Below are 5287 nucleotides of genomic sequence, written 5' to 3'. Positions count from 1 at the left end.
AAATAAATATCCTGTTAAAAATAAAATGCACAGGATTTTTTTTTTATTATCACTAATCACAGATTATGTGCTCAGGAGTAATGTGAAAAACACATGAAAACCATCATGAGGAGAACTTTTACATTCCCGAAGGACAGAAAAGTAGATTTAAACAAGAGTAAAGATGTGCACTATTTGCAAACTGTGGCTAGTTTCCTGTTTAAGCTACAGTCACTTTTCCAACTACGGATAATTGTTCCTTCTGTGGCAGATTTTTATAGTTCCTCCAATGCATTTGGGATGACTGTCTCAAAGTAACCTGCCACTCTCCTACTAAGAACTGTAGCTCTTTTCTGCTGAGTTTTTAGAACCTTCTGCTACCATATCTACCACCAGATCCATAACTACCACCACAGGGGCTGCCAGAGTTTCTTCCACCAAAACTGCCCCCTTCATGGGTCCATAATTTGATTGCTGTTGTCCACTGTAATTTCTAAAATCATTATAGCTCCCAACACCACCATAGTTACCACCAAAATTTCCCCCTTCATTGTAACCATCATATCCTCCACCACTGCCACCATATCCAGCACCTTGGTTTCCATATCCTGGTTCACCAGCACTTCCATAGCTTTCTCTACTATAATCAGCACCACTGCCATTAGTCGCCACCATCACCTCCAAATCCATTATATCCACAATCATCTCCTCCATAACTACCTCTGCTGCCACCTCCACCACCATAGCCTCCTCTTCCACCAAAGTTTCCACCATGGCCAAAGTTATCTCCACCATCTCCAAAGTTTCCTCCACCACCCATGAAGTTGCTAGATCCACCTCCACTGCCTCTGCGATCAAGCAGACTGCATTTCTTGTTTAGAAAGGGCCTTTTTGCCTGGCTGGCGTGGCTCAGTGGTTGAGCATCGACCTGTGAACCAGGCAGTCATGGTTCGATTCCTGGTCAGGGCACATGTCCTGGTTGCGGGCTTGATCCCCTGTGGGGTGTACAGGAGGCAGCCAATCCATGATTCTCTCTCATCATTCATGTTTCTATCTCTCTCTCCCTCTCCCTTCCTCTCTGAAATCAATAAAAAAAATTTTAAAGGGCCCTTTTCACTTCACAATTATGCCCATTAATACTGGGGTATTTCTGAACAACAATTTTATTAACTATATCATGATCATCAAAAATTACAAAAGCAAATCCTCTTTTTCCCCCCACTCTGCCTGTCTTCCATAACTACGATGGTTTCAATCTTGCCATACTTTTCAAAGTAGTCTCTCAAATTATATTCTTCTGTATCTTCTTTAATACCACCACCAATTTTCTTCACTGTTAGATGGGCACCAGGCTTTACAGAATCCTCTCTAGAAACAGCTCTCTCTGATTCCACTACAAGCCCATCAACCTTGTGTGGTCAGGCACACAATGTTGCATCCACCTCTTCAACACAAGAGTAAGTCACAAAACCAAAGCCCCGGGAACATTTTGTTTGGGGGTCTCTCATCACCACGTAATTAGTGGGTGTGCCCCATTTCTCAAATTGTTCTCTTAAACTGTCATATGTAGTTTCAAAGCTTAGACCACCAAACAGACCCAGAGACAGGGAAGCATCGATCAGGCTGTCAAACCTCAGAGGGAAGGTAGGGGAGGGTGGGGGAAAGGGGGAGAGATCAACCAAAGGACTTGTATGCATGCATATAAGCCTAACTAGTGGTCACGGACAACAGGGGGGTGGGGACATATGTGGGGAGGGATTTTGGATGGGGATGGGGGGATGAGGACAATTATGTGATACCTTAATCAATAAAGAAATTTAAAAAAAAAAGCTCAGACCACCAATAAAGTTTTCTCAACGGCTCTGGTTCCTTAGGATCGATCATGGCCCTACTTCCCCGCCCCCCTCCCCAGTACCTCAGCGGTTGGAGTCAGGCTGGGGGCAACCGGGAAGTGGTTTTACCTCCATTTTGAGACTGGACTTGCCTCTTCCAACCCGAGTTTAATATGGGACCCTATTTTCCATTGTTCATAGGGAAAAACAAACAGGCAGGAATATACAGAATTATCACAATGAATAAATAGCCATGTTGTGAGAAAACCAGTCTTACTACATGAAAATACGGTGTGTGGGGGCAAAAGTAGGTTTACATGCAGGTTATGATTATTACTAATAAATTAATAATAATAGAAGACTAAACTCAAAACTGTAAACCTACTTTTGCTCACCCCACTATACAGCAGAACACAAAGTCCAAGAATAGATCTGAATATCTACAAAAATTTCCTATACAATGTGGCACACTCCCATATCAGTGAGAGTAAACATGCCCTTGTGACAAAGGGGTAGCCATCAACATTATGTTCTTAGTTCTACACCTCTCACAATAAACCAGGAGAAACTCTATATAGATAGAAGTAAATGTACAACGAACATCCCATCAGCACTAGGCACCAACTGCCTGCACTGCTCTTTGCTCTGCTGCCACCCAGCTCCCACATCAATGGCCACCATGGGTTTTGGAGACCTGAAAAGACCCATCGGCTTCCAGATGCCTGGCGACTACCAGGTGCTTCATAGAGGGGTATGTGCATTACCAGCAGATGTGGCAGTATTTGAAGCAGTCCTCGACCCACCACTTGCCGAATCGTACCATCCCCCACGTTGGTATAACCATCACATCAAGTCTTATGAAAAGGGAAGGTCAGCCTGCCAGGAGTGAGAAAAGCTTTGGGCAAGTGTGGCCCTTGCTCATGTGGAAGATGCCACATGAAGTGCAGCTACAGATAGTAAAGATGTAGATGACACTGATCTCTTTGGAGATGAGGAGGAGGAAAGCAGAGGCTAAGAGAAGAACGCCTTGCACAGCATGAGTCAAAGAAATCCAAAAAAACCTGCACTTGTTGCCAAGTCTTCCATCTTATTAGATGTGTAACCTTGGGATGAGACACAGACATGGCAAAATTAGGGGAGCTCCACGGGACCATTTAAGCAGACGGCTTGGTCTGGGGCGCTTCTAAACAGGATCAGGTGTGATATGGAATCAAATTCAGATACAGTGTGTAATAGAAGACAATAAAATTGGAACAGATATGCTAGAGGCGCAAATCACTGCTTTGGAGGATTTCGTGCAGTCCATGCATGTGGCTGCTTTCAACAAGGTTTAAAATCCATCACAGATTATTGTCATTAAATAAAAGCTTGAAAGAGTAAAAAAAATGTACAGTGATGAGAACCATTTAACTTGTAGAAGAAATACTAGGCAGATCCATGGTTATAAAGTCTTTTGTATATGTGACTCAAAAAGCCATTAAAAATGGGTAAATCCTATGTAATAAAAGGCTAATATGCAAATTGTCCACTCAGAAGTTCCCAAGGGAGACGAGGAGTTTGATCGCTTGCTATGATGTGCACTGACCACCAGGGGGCAGTGCGGAACATGGCGGGCGACCAGCAATGGAGGAAGGGCCTGAGGGAGCCAGGGAAGGAGGAAGCAAGGAGGTGGGAGGCGGGGAACCTGATCAGCCCTGATGGCCGGCCAGGCCTAGGGACCCTACTAGTATGAACATAAAGTTCACCATGTTAAAAAAACAACAGGACTTAGAAAAACAACGATAAATGGAAAAAAATATTTTCAATTCACATCACCAGTCTTCCTCATATATAGCAAGGTTCTTGATATCATTTAAGGGAAAGAGCAGCGACCAAAAAGACATTAACAATTCACAGAAAATACACACACACACACACACACACACACACACAGCTCTTAAATATAGGAAAAGATTCCCCAGCCACTCATATAAGGGAAATGCAAAAAAAAAAATCACACTCTTGTATAATTTCTTACATATTATGAGTTCCCAACCAAAACCTGCTCATCTGAGAGGCCTGAATTACCTACCTGCCATTTCCTGACCTCTCTTGGATCTGGCTTGTGTCAAGTGGTCCCAGATTGCTTTACCCATGAAATGATTATAACCCCACTGTAAACCAAGTGCGGCCCTTTATATGAAAATCCCCGACCCTTAGATCTCGATTGCTCTCTCACGCCATCAAATCTTCTCTGCAGAAGTTGAGTTTCTAAATTTTGGAAATAAGACCAAACTTCTTTCTCACTATTAGTAACTGGAAACCTGGGGGCACGTGTGTGCTACCCCTCCCCCCACGCCTTTAACGCCTTTGATAATTACAATTGTTTTCTTCTGAACTTTTGGGGTTTTCCTTATACATATTTTTTGTATTATTACCACCACCTTTTATTATCTTCAATAACTAGAAATTATTTCTCTAAAAAGCTTCATAATTCCTTTCATTAATAATCAACCTTCTTTCAGATCCCTCCTATTGCACCGAACTGTAAATAGATGAAAGGTTAATCCACCAGTACTCCCATCACGTGGGGAAGCCCCTGAAGATTTGGGGCTAGTTCTTCCACGTGGTTAAATGCATGCAAGGAAATGGAGCTATGATGTTTCAGTTCAAAAATTTATTCAAGGAAAGGTTCCTTCTCTAGGGATATATTCCGGGGAGCCCAGTCCCTGTGGGCAACGCTTTCCATCGAACATACTAGGGAGACCCTCGGACAGCCCCTTAAATGGGGCGGCGGGGGGGGGGGATGGGATCCGCGGGCCAACCGGATCCTCCTGCCCGCTGCGCCGAGAGCTGGGGCCACAGGGAACTGCTTCCAGGCCCAGGGCGCGGGACGGGACGTCCGAGGGGATCTACTTGGAGGCTCTGCAACAGCCCCAGAACTCAGCCAGCCTCACTGAACCTCCGGACCCCCACCGGGCCCCCGAACCACCACAGGCCCAGATTAATGGGCTGCCCACTCGCTGCAGGACCGGCAAGGTCTCGTCCATGCCCAACCCCCACGTCCAACCTGCGTCCACCCCGCGTGCACGCCGCATCGCGGAAAGGCTGGGAAAGGCAAAAGGGAAGAGGGCGGAGCGGACCCACCTGGCTGAGGCCACGCTGCATGGAAAGACCTGGCCAGCTCTGCTCCTCGCGCGGGGCCGCCGGGACTCCACTGCGACCCCCACCCAGCACCGCCCTAAAGCGGATGCCGTCACCCCTCCCCCCAAGACCTCCAGTTCCTGGGGTGGGGGGGGAGGGACTACAGATACGGGGAGGGGGGGGGTCGGTTCCCTTGGCGTTGGCCCCGCCCCCGGGAGGGGTGGGAGGTCCTCAGACCGTCCTCAGTGCGAGAAGGGGCGGGGAGAGGTGGGCTTGGGAAAGTCGGAGGGGAAACTTCTAGTCCTCTGCCATTTCCTCAGGAGAACCTATTTGTCCCCCTTGCAGGTTCCCTG

The 5287-nt window shown here is 46.5% G+C and overlaps 2 pseudogenes; one reads left to right on the top strand and one right to left on the bottom strand.

The window, feature by feature from the left end:
* Positions 1-343: 343 nt before the first annotated feature.
* Positions 344-1946, bottom strand: LOC103299272 (heterogeneous nuclear ribonucleoprotein A3-like; annotated as a pseudogene).
* A 544-nt stretch (positions 1947-2490) lies between these two features.
* Positions 2491-3145, top strand: LOC103299281 (elongation factor 1-beta-like; annotated as a pseudogene).
* The last annotated feature ends 2142 nt before the right edge of the window (positions 3146-5287 follow it).

The sequence above is a fragment of the Eptesicus fuscus genome, chromosome 1 (genome assembly GCF_027574615.1).
Source record: "Eptesicus fuscus isolate TK198812 chromosome 1, DD_ASM_mEF_20220401, whole genome shotgun sequence".
Lineage (NCBI taxonomy): Eukaryota > Metazoa > Chordata > Mammalia > Chiroptera > Vespertilionidae > Eptesicus > Eptesicus fuscus.
The sequence above is the reverse complement of the archived record's forward strand: the minus strand, read 5'-3'. Positions and strand labels throughout refer to the sequence as shown.